General features: G+C 42.8%; 1 non-coding gene across 1 annotated transcript; it reads left to right on the top strand.

The window, feature by feature from the left end:
* Nucleotides 1-3,056: 3,056 nt before the first annotated feature.
* Nucleotides 3,057-3,138, top strand: TRNAS-CGA. The gene has a single exon. It is a non-coding gene; the product is annotated as a tRNA-Ser (tRNA).
* Nucleotides 3,139-17,765: the final 14,627 nt, after the last annotated feature.

The following is a 17,765-nucleotide window of genomic DNA, read 5'->3' as shown; positions in this document are numbered from 1 at the left end:
GGGTGGTTATTGGTGAAGGTCATTTCCACTGGGGAAAAGGTAAGGATGAAGCCCAGAGAGGACTTAAAGGAGCAGAGAGCAAACATAATTGCCTGATGCATTCTGAAATGAAATCAAATTAAGGAGTGCCTCCCAACTTCAAAAGAAATCATGTAGTTATTAGAACAAGGAAGGGGTAAGATGTGGATGCAGGTCTTCTTTTTTTTTTTAATCTGGCATGCTTTCCTTTTCTATCATAACTTCCTCCTAGCCTATGCACCCAGGGGATCACTTTTGCTGCTCCTTCCTTAGTCTGTCTATTACCACCACCCTAGTTTAAGCCCCCACTGAAGTAGGGGGGCAAAAAAGGAGTTAACAGAAAAATCTAATACCCAAGCTCTAATTCAGATATGAGCTCTGAGGGATCCAGACCCCAGTTAATGGATAACTTACAAGTCAGGATGCTAAGTTCTCTTACCCACATAAATCAGTACCTATAACGGGAACATAGGGAGTCAGGCCATGAAGACCTTACACTATAACAATGATAAATTGACAGGCTATAGAAACTCAAAAAAGGAATAAATGAAAAATGAAGATATTTTGAAACTAGCCATGGGAATCAGAAAGAGACATGCACAGAAAAGGCCAAATTTGTCCCCAGTTTCACCTTATGACACATAAACCCCCAAAACACACCTCCACAGAAAAAGGTACTGCCTCAGGGATTGGTTTAGGAACTCCAAATTAGGATAAGCCCTCTCCTGTACCTCCCAAAGGTGGAGATTATTATAATGAGACTGATAATCAATTTATCCATACTGTAAAGAATTGTTATTTGAGGTTTTTATGCGTGGGCACTGGCCTGGGGCTCCACAAACCCCAAGGTGCTCCACCCACTGGTTGTAGCCATTGCCATGGTGCTGGCACCTCACCCAATGCCTAGATGGGCCTGGCAAAATTATAATGATTGGAAAACCTAGTGAGGGCAGTCATGTGACTGTCAGAGCTGGACACAGCCCCAGCCAATGGGATGGCCGATCTGACAGTCACATGACTGCCCTCACTAGGTTTTCCAATCATTATAATTTTGCCAGGCCCATGTAGGCATTGGCGAGCGGTGATGACATGAGGTGCCAGCACCATGACAATGGCTACAACTAGTGGGTGGAGCACTGTGCAAGTGTGCGCCAAGGCATAAAAACCTCAAATAACGATTAATTCTTTACAATACTATAAATATAACTCTCTTTCCTTATTTGAGAGATACCTTTCTATATTTCTTTTAGTTCTCTCCCTGTGGTCAACAGTCTTTCAATAAAACTTGGGAAACTGAGTCACTGAGTCTTGTAATTCTTTTGGAATGCCTCATGATCAGTTTGACCACCCTAAATTCAGTCCACATCACCATCACTTTTTTTTTTTGGAGTAAAATCATAGTTTATTTAGGTTATAAGGAAAGGAAACCAAGAGAGAAGTCCTTAGACTTCTCATGGGGAGAAGACATGGCACAGAGGTATGACTTTCTCCTCGAGCAGGAGACAGGCAGATCCTTTTATGGAGAACTGATGGTGGAATGATGGGGTGATTATCTGACTGTGGAAAGTTCCCTTATTGGGTGGTTGGTTGGAAGCAGTCTGGTGAGGGGCAGTTGTTCTGCACCACTTTGGCAGCAGCCATGACTAATAGGATTATCTCCTCAAGGATCGGGGGAGACTGGAATGAAAGGTGGTGGTCCTGGAGTTATCTCAGTCCAGATCCCGTGCTGCTTATCTCCTTAGGTGTGTCTGTCCTTTGGTGCCCCCATCACTTTTTGCCAGATTATTTGAACAACCTGCTGTCCCTGATAGCCATGTCTCCCCATCTCTAGCCTGGGGTTGATAGCCTGAGCAAGTGGGGTGTCCAAGGCCTGGATGTTAAGGAGGGAACTGAGAAGGTTTGAGGAGGGAGAGATGTAAGGTCAGGAGATAAGTGTCATAGGAATTTCAGAAACTCAGGAAGCTGCACATTTGTGGGTGATGAAAACATCAAGGCTATGACCATCCTTGGGCATGGCAGGGATAGAGTAGAGGTTGCAGGGCCAAGGTTTCCTCCACTCTGTCAATGAGAAAACTCATATACCAACAAGAAAAGTGACTGACAGGAGCTCCGAGAGTCAGGATGGAAGCCCAATCTTCCTCTCACTAACACACAGCTGCTTCTAGTCCCAGTGCCATGGTGATTTCCGTAGGTATTTCTGTGGTGCAGTTTTCTCTAAACCTGGTGTCCAAGCTGGTTTGGAATCTAGGCTTTGATACTTACTGGCTATGAGACCTCAGGAAAGTCACTCATTCAATCAACAAACAATTTTTAAAGTGCCTATTTGAGGCCAGATCCCTCTCAATGCTAGGCATAGAAATATATTAGTCTTTCCTCAAGGAGTTCAATTTCCTTGAGCCTCAACTTTCTTTTCTGTAAAATGGAGATATTAATTGACAGCTAGGTGGCAGTGGATAGAGCACCGGACCTGGAGTCTGAAAGATCGATTTCAAATCCAGCCTCAGACAATTGCTAGTAGCTGTGTGACCCTGAGGAAGTCTCTTAATTGCCTGCCTCACTTTACTCACTTGCAAAATGGAGATAGCACCTGATCTACGGGGTCATTGTGAGGCTCAAACAAGATCTTTGTAAAGTGCTTTGCAAACCTTAAGTATAAATTCTAGGTATTTTCATTACACGTGTTGTAAACGGTTAAGTATTATAGAAACATTAGCATCATCATTATTGTTATTATTTTTCCTTATCATGTGCCTGGGATCTTTGAACTTGCTCTGTACTCCTACATCCCTCGCTCCTTCTCCCCGCCCCTTTCCCGCCCCCTCCCCTCATCCGTGCTGCCGCTGATTTCAACAATTAGAATGCATTCTACCTGATTGTATTTGTCGGCCCAGGGGCTTTGAGAAGTCGTGTGTATACATGTATGTAGCATGTATAGCATCTATACGAAACTGCCCTCCAGACCTATATCACTATTGGTGTTTTTTTTTTAAGCATCTCAAGTCCTTTATTTGCCTTGTTTGGCCGCTCCATAATCAGGTGCTGTGATGGCCGAGTGGTTAAGGCGTTGGACTCGAAATCCAATGGGGGCTCCCTGCGCAGGTTCGAATCCTGCTCACAGCGATGGAGTTTTTACTTTGTACCATTAATTACAATCAGGGTTAGAAACATTTCATTCACGTACCAACCTACCCAAATGCAATTCGGCCAATTGCGTGGCAATCCTGGATGCCGAAAAACAAGCTTCAGCGAGTTGTACGTGAGCCACCATTTCCAAATGCCTGAGATAAATGTCAGACGCGATATCAGATAACAGAGCCGGTCGGGGAGTTTCCATTGGTGGGGGTGGGGGTGGGGGTGGGGGTGGGGGTGGGGGTGGGGGTGGGGGTGGGGGTGGGGGTGGGGGTGGGGGTGGGGGTGGGGAAGACAAAGTATCTGTAATATCAGTCTTGGAGAGAGGGAGCTGGAGTTACTAGAACCTGGGTTGAGGCGGAATTGGGGCTAAGGTCACAATGACTCCAAAAGAGCAGCCTGCTTTGGCCATGGCCCCGCTGGACAAGTCACTTTGTTTCTCTTAAAATGGGAACGCTTTTGAGACAGAGGTGGATATGGAAATGAGAGCTCTGACTATGATCTGAGGGTGGAGCGCTCTTGATGAGACAACCTGGCCCCGCAAATTGTGGGAGGAGAGAATGGAAGGAGGTAGGGGACAAACGGAGAAAGAAAGAGGGGAGGGAGAGGGAGAGGGGAGGAGAGGGAGAGAAAGGGGAGGGGAGGGGAGGGGAGAGGAGGGAGGAGGGAAGGAGGGAGAGGGAGGGGGGAGGTGGGAAGGAGGGGGGAGGGAGGGAGAGAGAGGGGGGGGGAGAGGAGAGAGAAGGGAGGGGGGAGGTGGGAAGGAGGGGGGAGGGAGGGAAAGAGAGAGACAGAGAAATAGAAATCGAGATAGACTGCGATATAGAGAGACAGTGACGCGGGAGGATTCGGATGATCTCTTTTGCTTGACAGGCAGCCGCGGCTGCTACTGACCAACAGTCGGGGTTCTTAGAACCTTGATTTGCGAGACACAGTCTATGCCCGTACTTAGGGACAAAGAGAGCCGCGGGTAGGGTTCGAACCTTCCTGCTCTGCTGAGCGAACTGCAGGGAGGGCTGTCTCAAGTTCGAGACGCCCACCCTTAACCCAAGCCACCTGAAAACGCGAAGACAGGACGGATCAACTCCAGAGCCCTGCCAAGGGCCATCACTGACACAAATGGACAGGTGCAATATGGCCCCAATTATAGGCCAGAGATCGAGAGCTAGCAAGGCCTCCGAGGCCGTCCCAGTCCAAGCTCCCCATTTCACAGGCATTGTGTATCAGAGCCGGGATATGAGCCCAGGGCCTCTGATCTGGGAGTAAGGGCTCTTTCCCTCTTCCCCTGAACTTTAAGGTAGGTGCTGCTAAATAGTTGGAGACAGGCCCAGCTCTCAAAGAGCGGAACAAAACAGGACCACATTCCAGAGTATGCATATATGCATATACAATCCCAATAAGGTAATTTCGGGGCATGGGGGTGGGGAGACACAGAATGACTGCGGGGCTCAGGAAAAGCCCCCAGACCCAGAGTCTCACAGGATCGCTGACCCCGGGGAGCAATAAGTATCTAGGGGCCCGGGGATAATCAGGGCACCGGCCTGGAGGTCACTGTGTAGAAGCTGGAGACTGGAGAGAGACTGGATCTTGGCAGGTAGGGATGCCCACCACCCCCACCCTCCTTGTTCCCCACCTGTGCCCTTGAGGCCATTACATCTGCTGGAGCAAGGAGGCTGATGGAGGGCGGTGTAGAAATGAAATCTTTTTTGACCAGGTAATCTGGGGAAGTAGAGTGGGGGAGAGAAGACAGACATGGAAGACTGACTGTTGGAAGATGGCTAGGTAAGGTCTGGATTTCATAGTAAATAGCCATATTGCTCTTAGGAACTGTACAAAGGGAGAGAATTCAAAAAGACCTCCACCTGTGTACCGGTAGTTAAGCTTTCATTAAGGTAAAAGGCCAGGAGGCCAGAAGACTTGGGCTTTAGTCCTAGTCCCAAATTTCCTAGTCCTGTGACCTCAGGCAAGTCCCTGAGACTTCAGGAGTCTCTCAGTTTCATTGTGTGCAATGGAGACCCCTCCACCTGTGTTTCTACGTTGAGTATGGGGAAAAGTGACTGGCTAATGGAGAGGCAGGCCTGGAAGGCTGCCCAGATATGTCCTGCCTGGTTTCAGACCTTGAAGCTTGTGCAGGTATTCTTTGCCTACTTCCAAAACAATGATATGGATATTTGGGGGAGCCTGTTTCTGGCCATCATAATTCAGGGGCTGTTACTATATGATGATGAAAAGGCTTTTGATTGGATGGGGACAGAAAAACTGATGGTGCAGGTGTTGCTGAGCTGGAACTGAGTGTAAGCACAAAAGATTCAGTCTCTTTCGTTGACAGCTCTGAAGAGGCAGGACTACTTTGAACTGCCTCCCTGAAAGCTAGGTAGAGGGAGGGGTGTCTCCTACCAAGCCATGGTGGCTGTAAGCTCATGGCCACCTCAGTCTCTTTGTGTTTTTTCTTCCCTGACCTGATATTCTGAGATGGGAGGCCACTGAGGAACTGAGTTCCCATCATAGGTGCAACAGGGCCAGTCAAGCTCAGAGCCCATTGGAGCCAGAAACAATAGCCACAGTAGTCAAGAAGAGACCCAGCTAAAACTCTGAGATGGACTTGCCCATGTAGCAGCCGTGTGGTTGTTGCCAAGTCTGAAAAAAGACTAGTGAGTGGTCTAGACTGCCAGCAGCTGAGCCCAGCAGAGCCAGCACGGGAAGGAGGCAACAGCTGGGGTCTTTCTCTACTTGTACCAGAGCAGAAGAGAGGGGAAGAAGAGTACCAGGAACAGTGAAATGGCCTGGGCCCAGCAGATGGATTCACACAAGTGGAACTTTATGAGGGTTCTATGAAGTCAAAACAAAACAAAACAAACTTTTATATTCAGGAGAAGCATGATACCCCTTGGCCACACATGTGTTCCAAATACCTCACTACTATTGAATTTTAAGCTTGAGTTCACTCTTCCAAGGGAACTTAGCTAAAGGAGAGTATCCTCCTGGTTTGGAGGAGAATGTCTCATACCAATTGTTCCTATTGTACCTTCTCAATAAATTCCTTTTTTCTAAAAGCTAATTCATATCTACTGATGGTTAATGAGAAACTCAATGGTGGGGGTGACAGGAAAAATAGAATAAAAACCCAATCCCCTCAGAGTGATCCTTAGAAACACTCAATAGTAAATAGACCCCAACATGCCAATACATGTGAATGGTTGGAGGAATGGTGTGGGGGGGCACCATATATGCAAAATCATTTTTATTACTCATGTTAGTGAATATCTGAATTCTATTATCATAGAATTAGAAGGGATCCAATTAGGCATCCAGTGTATGCCTAAGAATTCCCTCAGACACAATGAACATACTTCATATATAATATGTCCTGGTTTCTCACTACAAAAGGTCACCTAGCCTTTTCTTGTGTTGTTTTTTTTTTCTGTTGTTGTTTGTTTGTTTTGGTGAGGCAATTGGGGTGACTTGCCTGGGGTCCCACAGCTAGTACACATCAAGTATCTGAAGCCAGATTTGAACTCAGGTCTCCCTGACTCCAGAGGGGTTGCTCTATCCACTGCACCACCTAGCTGCCCCCACACCCAGCCTTTTCTTGAAACTATACAGTGAAAAGTTTATCTACTTCCTGTAGCTGCCCCATTAGTACGTTGGACAGCTCTCATTATTAGTTAGTTTCCCCTTACACTCTTCCTTCTAGCTTTTAGCCTTAGCTCTCTGTCCTGCCCTATGGGGTCAGCTGACTGATTCTTGATCCTGATAACAGACCTTCCAAAGCCTGAAGACAGCTACCATGACTACTCTTCCCCAAGTCTTCTCTTCTGTAGGCTAATATTCCCAGATCCTCCACATGATTTCATGTTCTCAAGATGCTTGAACATTATGGTTGCCTTTTTCTGGACTCTCCAACTTCTCACAATCCTTTGTAAAACATTGTGCCCTGCTTTATGACAGAACAAACTATGCTTCCAAGAGGTAAAGTGATTTGCAGGGAGTCACACAGCTGTTTGTTAAGTTCTTGTGTCAAGATCTGAATGTAAGTCCCTTCTAAATCTTGGTTTGCCTTTTCCCACTATGTAACATTTCATTCTGAAAGTCAGTCATTTCCTCTCAAAAACAGCATAGTAGGAACAGATGACCACTAATTGATCTTCCAGAACAAATTCTCATCCCACTAATCCCAGTGACACAGGCTTGGAGACAGATACAGGAACACTGGTTGGGTCTGTGCTAGGTAGGTGTAGTGCAGCTTGCTGCTTTAGGGGCTACAGCATTGCACTCAGGGGCAACAAAGCCAGAGTTTGATTTTTTTCTAACTGTGAACTTAAGAAATGCCAACACAATAGGCATATACATGCATATATGTGTGCTTATATGTATTTGCTCATACATTATATAACAGGAAGAAAAGGATTACAGATGAAACCATAAAACCTCTCATGTATGGCCCACTGTTCTTTTAAATATATAATCAATTCAGCATGTAACTTTCAAAGCTGAAATGCAATGTTTATAAAGTGCTTATACATTGCCTGGAATGTAGTAGGCACTTAATAAGTGTTTATTCTATTTTTCCTCTCCCTTTCCCATCCCTTCTCCTCCCTTTCTTTTTTTCTCTTCCCCTTCCCTCCCCTGCCTGTTCTTCTTTATGTCTTCTTCTTTCTGGTCTTCTTTTTGTACTTTCCTATTATACACACACACACACACACACACACACACACATATATATACATATACATATATACACACATATATGTATGTATGTATACACACATATATAAATAAAAGATGTATTTCAATGATCCTCTTTTTTTCTTTTCCTTTTTTAGAAATACTCTCTCCCTCTCCAAGACCCTCACCCACTCCCTTCTCCCACTGGAGAAAGAAAGCCCTTATAACAAATACACATAAAAGACCTGAATTTGAGCCTGAGCCCTGACAAACCCCAGATCTGTGAGTCTGGGTGAGTCATATAACTACATATGGGGTCATGTAACTGAATGTGGGGGGGTCACAAAATTGGCAGTAAATGTTTGATTTGTATACCTATTTTTTCTTATATAACTGGGGTCACATAAACATTTCTTGAGTGAAAGGGGGTCATAAGAAAAAAGTTTAAGTAGCCCTGCTCTAGACCACTCTTGAAAAAAGGGCTAGCCTGCATTGCTAAAGACAGTTTCCCTATGTGGAAAATGAAATCTCAGGTCCAGTATCTATCTGTGTCTAAAGATCAATAAAAATATTTTGATAATAATAAAAATAAACCTTTTAAAATGACATCAAAAGTCTTCATAAGGTTGGGAATCAGCCTACCCAGGAATATAACAGACCTACAAAGGAAAATCATAAAACCTTAATGTTGAAAATAAAAGACAGTCTAGAGGAACAGCCAATGTTCATGTGTGGGTTGGATTAATACAATGATCATGACAATACTCACCAAATTAATGGATATATATATAGACAGATATGTATATATATACATATATGTATACATATACACACACATGGATATTTAATTCAATATTAATACATATTGAAGATCAAGTGGACACTTTCTAAGTGTAGACAAGATTATAATTAAATTTACATGAAGGAACAAGTGGGAAAGACTATGAAAACACTCAGAAGAGGCATGCTTTTACCTTGGGGATAGGGGAGGGAGGGAGGGAGGGAGAGAGAGAGAGAGAGAGAGAGAGAGAGAGAGAGAGAGAGAGAGAGAGAGAGAGAGAGAGAGAGAAGCCAGGCATCCAACCAAATATGTATAAAAGGTTAATTTCTTTCAAACATACTTCAGTAGATTCCAGGGGAGGTGAGAGGCTTAAACAAAAAAAACCAAACAAAGAAGTAAACAAAGAAATATTGTAGAAAAGATGAAGAAAATGCCATCAACCACATATTACAACTGTCTAGGGGATTTAAAAAATATCATAAATGGAAATAATTATCAGGGTAATAGATGTGCCTGACAACATCAAAATTATGAACAATTGTGAACAACAAAATTGAGTATAATCAAAATAATAATACTAATATATTATGGAAATATTTACAGAAATATGACATAAAGCACTTGACAATTAAAGAATATAAAAGGGCAATTTTCAAAAGAGAAAACAAATTGTTAATCACTTGAAAAATGTTCAACATCCTAATGACCAAGGAAGTACAAGTTTGAGCAAGTCTTAGGTACTACTCTACATTCATCAACTGTTTAAAAGCAATGAAAATCAAAGTTAGTGGCCTTGCAGAGAAACAGGTACACTCACTCATTCATTGCCAGTGGAATTATAACTTTGTCCAATCTTTTTGGAGAGCAATCTGGAAGTACACAGAAAAGGCTACAAAAATAATCATACTATTTGATCCAATACTTCCATGAGTGGAAATATACCCTGAAAATTGTATTTAAAAAATAAACACCAATAAAGAGCTATCGGTTCAAAGACTTTCAAAGTAGCATTATATGTAATTGCATCAAACAAAGCAAAAACTGGAAGTAATCTTAAAGTCCAACAGGAGGGGAATGGTTAGATAAATTGTGGTATGTCAGTGTAATGGGATACTATAATGCAATTAAGACCAACAAGTATGAGGAATGCAAAGAAATCTGGAAAGACTCCTATGAAATAATACAAATTGAAAAAGCAGAACGAAAAGAATGGGGTAGAAACTATCATCATATGGGCAACAATGAATTAATATGAATGGACAAAGAGGGAGTGAGTGAGGATAAGCCACGTGCTACAATGGAAATATTACAGGCTCTGGAGTCAGAGGAACTTAACTGAAATCCCATTACTCACATTTATTAAGTGTGTGTGTGTGTGTGTGTGTGTGTGTGTGTTTGTATGTAATATTGGGCAGATCACTACCACTTTTGGGGTCTCAGTTTCTTATCTATGAGATGTAGGGATTGGAATAGATGACCTCTGAGATTTTCTAATCAAGTGTAGTTGTAAATTTTTGATCCCAATACATTTTGTATATGCCACCCCCTGCCTCCTGCTAAATAGAATATCTAACTACTCCTAGCTTCAAGGTTCTAGGAGTAACTCAAAGGAACTGGTTTATTTTAATTACTCATGAACCCTCCTTGAGAGTCCTCCATGCAGTATAGATTACTTAGTCAACATCTTCTCAATATTAATTATCCAGTAGATACAAATCAGCTTTACAAAGGGATATTTGTAAAACTGTCCCCCTGTATACAAATTTAATCCTGGGTAAAGAGGACTCAAGCTTGAAACACCAAGGTACTAATCTATTCACGTAAAGAATATACATGTCCAACAGAGGGATGTGGAGCCTCACCTTCTGGGTAAGTCTCCAGCTGGGCTGGACCATATCCATCACCCAATGGCTGCATGGCCCATCATTGCACTCATCTATTGATGCCATTGGCTTTGGGACTCCAAGAGGTGTCAGTGGGATAAGAGAGAGCTTTGGTGAATCTCTTAGATATTATATCACCTGGTTACTCCCATCTTAGGGTACTCATTCACTAAGATCAAGAAAGAATGAACACAAAATGAAGAGGAACCATGTGGTCACAGGCACATGGAAGTCATTTCTTCTTCTACCACCAGAGAAGAGATCAAAAGATAATCAACCTTTTGTGTGCATGCTCAATTGCAGCTCAGTATTTACTGTCATCAATCTCTGGGCTCCTCAGCCAACTAGAAGATGTTTTGCATCATTCCATAGTTACTCATGGCCTCTCATCCACTCATTGCAGAAACTGGCTTCCCTAATTTCCATGTTCTGGGTTAGCAGCGGGTAGAGAATATTGGACACTTTCTAATGGAATAAGTCATGAAAAAAAGATCGTGATTTTATTCTTCTGCATGCTGTGCTGCTGCCTCATCTTCACAGGACTTTTTCTACCATGCTACAGAACTGTCCTCACTTTGGAAGTTCACTTCAGCCCTGGAGTGCTTCTCACATTGAGAGTAGGTCCCTCCCCTTTGGCCTGTTCCTCTGATTGGAAGGTTCCTCCCACAACCTCCATTTTAAGGGGGAGGCTCAGGCCAGCTAGGTCTCCATTCTTGTCCAGATTGCACTATGGACTTTGGGGACTTTTTCTATTATGCCTCTGCTTTTGGTACCTTCAATTCCCACTCCTCATCTCCCCACCTTCAGTTCCCTTGTATGCTCTGTCTTCCCCTATAAGTTCCTTGAAGACAGGTACTATCTTTCTGTTTGCATTTATATTTCCAGTGTTTGGCACAGAGCCCGGCAAATACTGAGCACTTAATACATGGTTCTTTTTTTTTTTTTTTTGGTGACAATGAAGGTTAAAGTGACTTGTCCAGGATCACACAACTAGTAAGTGTCAAGTGTCTGTGGTTGGATTTGAACTCAGGTCCTCCTGAATCCAGGGACAGTGTTTTATCTACTGCGCCACTTAGCTGCCCCCTTAATAAATGCTTCTTAACTTGATTCAACTTGACTTTATTCATTAATGAGAAAACATCCAAACATACCTCTGGATTACAGTTCAGGATGATGTCATTAAATATGAGAATAAGTAACAGACTGGGGGATGAACTCTAAATTGAGCCTGGTGATTTGTGTATCTCTATGACACATGAGGGCTCATTTCCCTAGCCTTGTAGAATATCTAACTACTTGTAGTTAGATATTCCATCATTTCTGAGCTGCAGAAGATCCATGAGAGACAGGGAGAAGAAAAACAATCATTCCCACATGATTCAAGCATTCGTTCAATGAGCTTTTATTAAGGACCTGGGCTACACAATAGTGTTACAAGGACAAGAATGAGAACAATCCTTCCTCCCAAGACATTCACATTCTACTGGGTGGGGGTGGGGACAATTTGTACCCAGAGAAGTGGAGCCAGCTAAATGGTCAAGTAGATAGGGCACTGGATCTGGAGTTAGTACGACTGGTGTTCCTGAGTTCAAATCTGGCATCAGACACTTACCGATGATGTGACCCTGGGCAAGTTACTTAACCCTGTTTGTTTCAATTTCCTCATCTGTAAAATGAGCTGGAGAAAAAAAATGGCAGACAACTCCAAATGGGGTCATGAAGAGTTGGACACAACTGAACAACAGCAACCCAGAGGAGTAATGGAGAAAATAACCATTAAAAGAAACAAAGTACTTTGGGGCAAGGCCAGGGAGAAACTAACAAATGGTGAATTCAGCATAGACTACCTGGAGGAAGTAGTACTTGACATGAATCATAAGGGAAGACAAGGATTCTAAGGCCTGGAGGTGCAGAGGGCATATTTTCTAAGCACTGGAAGTTTGTGCAAAGGTACCAAGATTTTAGAAAGGGCAAATTGAGACTTGAAGAATTTGAGACTTATTTATGCAAAAGAAAAAAAAATGACAAATGTTGGTGGGGCTGTGGGAAGACTACTACACTCATGTGCTGTTGGTGGATCTGTCAATTGGCCCAGTCATTCTGGAAAGCAGCTTGGAACTGTGCCTGCCCAGACAGTTACCAAACTTTGCATACTCTTTGGCCCAGCAAGACCATTACTAGTCTGTACCCCCAAAGAAATCAAACAAAGAGGAAAGGACCTATATGTACAAAAATATTTAAACAGCTCTTTTCATTTTAAGTACAAAATTGGGAACTAAGGGGGTGTCTCCTATTGAGAAGTAAATAAACAAATTGTCATATATGAATATGACAGATTATTATTAATAGGCAATCACAGACCTCTTGACAGTCCCGGACTAATGCAGAGTAAAGTGAGGAAAACTTGGAGAATAATTTATACAAAGAAAACAACATTATATAGAAAAACATTAAAAGACTTTAGAGCTGATTTTTGCATTAATAAACCCTGAGTTCAAAGAACTGAAGATGGAACAGGCTACCACCCCCAGACAGAGGCAAGGGACTTAAAATGCAGGAGACATAAACATTCTAAGGTAAATTTCTAAAGCAAAATTTCTAAGGTAGCCCTCATGGCTCAGGAGAGAATTTATTTTGATAAACTATAGAACAATCTATTGAGGAATTTGCTTTTCAGGGACACATGGCCATGCAATTTACTTGTTTAGATGTTGTTTCCTGGAATAGAATGCAAAGGCTTTGAGGGCAGGGACTGTCTTACTTATCCCCAGCATTTATTGACTCTGGACCTTGCATATATGTGTTTAAATACTCGCAGGTTGATCAGAGCATTCTTTAGGACACACCCAAGTAATTACCCTGCTCTCTCTCTCTCTCTCTCTCTCTCTCTCTCTCTCTCCCCCTCCTTTACAATTTAGAATCTCATCTCTGGGTGTAGAAGAAAATAAGCCTTCGGAGGGCAGTGGTGATTTCCTTCCTTTGCATCTCTCCAGCACCCAGCCAAGTGGCATTGAACATTGTAAAGACATGTGGAAGAGGTGAAAGGGGAAAGATTGTGGGCAGGAGGGTGGGGCAGGATTGCAGTTGGAGATCATGAGTGAGAAAATAACAAAGACCACCTTTTCTAAATCAAGTGATCAGATGAGATCATATTTGTAAAGGCTTAACCCAGTCCCTGGCACACAGTAGGTGCTATATACATGTTTATCTCCTCCCCCTTTCTATAGCTCTTTACTGGAAAGGAAAGCATGAGGTGAGTATTGGGAAGAGGAGAGAAACTCAGCACTGGCATTGGTGATTCAGTGGTAGAATTCTCACCTCACATGAGGAAGGCCCAGTTCGGCTTAAAAATTAAAAAAAAAACAAATGTGGAAGATGCTCACACTTGACACCTTTCCTCTCCTGTCCTCCTTGTGGCTGTGGCCACAAGGCAGGTGGAAAGCCCTGAAAAGAAATACCATTTCCATTCTAATTCCCCCCATCTATGGAGAAGGGAATAAAGTTAGCAAGCATGTATTCATTGCTCATTGTGTAACAGGTACTGGGCAAAGCTCTGCAGATACAAAAAAAAAAAAAAAAGGATAGGGAGAGCGGGGCAGATGGAGGAGAGGGGACGAGGTAAGACTTGTCCCTGGTCTGGAGGACTCACAGTCTAATGGGATGGTCAACAGGGAAATGCTTGTCTGAGCAAACTCCCCAGGGGGAACAGGTATGGAGTAGAATTGGGAAAGTGTTCCTGTGGTAGGTGGGATTTTTTTTTTTTTTTTAGTGAGGCAGGTGGGGTTAAGTGACTTGCCCAGGGTCACACAGCTAGTAAGTGTTAAGTGTCTGAGGCCAGAATTGAACTCCTGACTCCAGGGCTGGTGCTCTATCCACTGTGTCATCTAGCTGCCCCTGTAGGTGGGATTTTAACCAGGACTTGAAGGAAACTGGAGAAGCTGGAAGGTGGAGAAGGGGGGGGGGGAGAGAATTGGGGGTGGGGCAGAGAAATGAGCCAAGCTACAGAGAGAGCTTATCTTTGGAACCAGACACTCCGAGGGGCCAGTGACAGTCACGCACAGAGTACGTGGAGTGGGGTAAGACTGTGACTCGAGGAAGGGGTCACAGAAGGCTTGAAAAGCCAGAGAGAGGATTTTCTATTTAATCCTGGAGGCCATAGGGGGCCGCTGGAATTCATGGAGGAAGGGGCTGACATGATCTGACTTGCATGGATTGAGAGATCCATAGCCACTTCTCACCCAATTCCTCTAGCCACCACCAGTGGGGGATGGTCCTCCCTCACTAAAGGAACTTTCCACAGTTAAATGGTCACCCCCTCCCCCCATCAGTCCTCTATAAAAGTACCTGCCAGTCTCCTGCTCGAGGAGATTGGTACCTCAGAGCCACGTGCTTTGTTCCATATCTATCTCCCCATGAGAAGTCCAAGGATTTCTTTCATGGTTTCCCTTCCCTCCCCACTTCTCTTCCCTTGCCCCTAAATAAATTACCATCTTAATCTAACTGTTTTTGTGTGCAAGTGGATGTAATTCTTTAAAGAGGAATTCCTAAGAACCCTAACCCCTAACCACCCTGTACCCCATTTCCCCCACTATAAATATATATATATATATATAATACATGTATAATAACATTAAACATATTTCTGCATTAGTCATGTTATAAAAGAAGAATCAGAGCAATAAAGAAAAACCTCAAAATAGAAAAACAACAGCACCAAAACCAAAATAAATAGTATTGTCCACTCAGCATCCATATTCCACAGTTCCTTTCTTTTCTGGATTTGGAGAGCATTTTCCATCAGGAGTCCTTTGGAACTTCCTTGTACCGCTGGATTGGTGAGAAGAATCTAGTCTATCACAGTTGATCAACACATAATGTTGATGATACTGTGTATAATGTTCTCCTGGTTCTGCTCATCTGGCTCATCATGAGTTCATGCAAGTCCTTCCAGGTTTCTCTGAACTCCTGCTCATCATTTCTTACAGCACAATAGAATTCTATTACATTCATATACCACAACTTGTCCAGCCATTCCCCAATGGATGGGCAACTCCTTAATTTCCAATTCCTTGCCACCACAAAAAGAGCAGCTATAAATATTTTTGTACATGTGGGTCCTTTTCCCTTTTTTATGATCTCTTTGGGAAAAAGACCCAAAAGTGGTATTGCTGGGTCAAAGCTTTATAGCTCCTTGGGCATAATTGCAAATTGCTCTCCAGAATGGTTGGATCAGTTCACAGCTCCACCAATAATGCATTAGTGTTCTAATTTTTCCACAGCTTCTCCAACATTTATTATTTTCCTTTTTTGTGATATTAGCCAATCTGATAGGTGTCAGGTGGTAGCTCAGAGTTGTTTTAATTTGCATCTCTCTAATCAATAGTGATTTAGAGCATTTTTTTTCATATGGGAATAGATAGCTTTGATTTCTTTGTCAGAAAACTGCCTGTTCATATCCTCTGACCATTTCTCAATTGGAGAATGACTTGGATTCTTATACATTTGATTTAGTTCCCTATATATTTTAGAAATGAGACCTTTATCAGAAGTATTGGCCATAAAAATTGTTTCCCAGCTTCCTGCCTCCCTTCTAATTTTGGATGCATTGCTTTTGTTTGTACAAAACCTTTTAAATTTAATGTAATCAAAATCATCCATTTTGCATTTCATAATATTCTCTATCTCTTCTTTGGTCATAAGCTGTTCTCCTTTCCAAAGATCTGAAAGGTAGACTATTCCTTCCTCTCCTAATTTACCTATGGTATTACCTCTTATGTCTAAATCATGTACCCATTTTGACCTTATTTTAGTATAAGGTGTAAGATGTTGGTCTATTCCCAATTTCTGCCATACTATCTGAGGAAAGATATTGTGAGAGAGTTGTTAGGATGGTGGAAAAGTCAGGCCTTGCCGGCAGTTGGGATATGCAGGAGGAGAAGATAATGAAGCATTTGTAGGTCACCCAGAGTTTGAGCCTGGGTGACTGGGAGGATAGTGGAGGATGATGGGGCCATAGACAGCAATAGTAAAAGTTAGAAAGAGGGAGAGCTTGGGGCTGAAGGTAATGAGCCACAAACAACCTTGGACTTTCCCAAGACCAGGCACTCTGGTGGGATGGGATTCAAGTTCAAGATCTTAACTCTGGAGCCAGTAAAGTAGATTTGAACCCTATGCTTTGGTGGCTGGGACCCAGGAGGAAACATAAATTGACACATGGGTGCAGAGAACCTGGAAGTTCTCTAAGCTTGTGGCAGCAGAGCTGACCATTGGACTTTTGCCACATGGTCCACCACAAGGAACAAAGTCATAGAAATTTGGACATTTTGGCTATCAATGACACTAGAAGTCAAAAGAAAGTTGATGTCAGTTGGAGAGATGACTAGGACATTCCTCTTGAAGCATGGAAAAGTTATGTGGGATCAGCATAATTATTACCATAACTAACATCCAATGCTTTTAAGTTCACAGAGCACTCTCCACATGTTATGTTATCTTCACAACAACCCTGGGAGGTAGATATTATTATTATCCCCATTTTATAGAAGAAGAAACTGAAGCTGAGATGAGGAAAGGTAAATCTACAGTCACACAGTGAGTGAGTGTCTGTGGCCAGATTCAAACATAGTATTCATTCCATTATGTCCTGCTTCTTCTCAGGTCATCCTTGTGACAGTCAGGATAAAAGACATCATTAGAAAAATGGACGACCAGAAACGGAGGTGGGTATTTCGCATCACAAGATCAAGGGATAATTGATGGCAACCCTAGAACTAGACTGGAATCCACTGAATGGCTCCCTTCTGTAGGCAGATCCCTTGCCTGTTGGCTGCTCCTTTGTGGAGGATTTCTAGAAGGGCAGGGGCAAGGGGAGCACAGGATGAGAAGGAGAGTGAGCTGCATGCTCATAATATCCTGATCATGGATCTATTTGAAGTAACCAAACACAAACCCCAGGAAATGGCAAAACAAGTAATGCTTGGCCTTCCAATGTTCACTTTAGAAAAATAAAACAAAGCTTTTTGAGTATGACCATATGCAGTGTTCATTAACAACAAACAGATCATCACGATGGCTTCAGCAGTCACGGAAACTTGGACTTTGTTCATTCATGCATAATTCAACGACAGCTGAATATGCTTTATTAAAGCATTTGCCCCCAAATTGTCTCTTACTGGTTGAAACTTCCAATATGTCCATTTGTTCCATCTGCATAGACATAGTGTTGTTCCATTCTTATTTGTGGTCTTTGATATCTTTGTATATGGGCTCAGGGACTATTCAGTGAAGGA

The sequence above is a fragment of the Dromiciops gliroides genome, chromosome 4 (genome assembly GCF_019393635.1).
Source record: "Dromiciops gliroides isolate mDroGli1 chromosome 4, mDroGli1.pri, whole genome shotgun sequence".
NCBI classification, from domain to species: Eukaryota; Metazoa; Chordata; class Mammalia; order Microbiotheria; family Microbiotheriidae; genus Dromiciops; species Dromiciops gliroides.
This window is presented reverse-complemented; position numbering and strand designations above follow the sequence as displayed.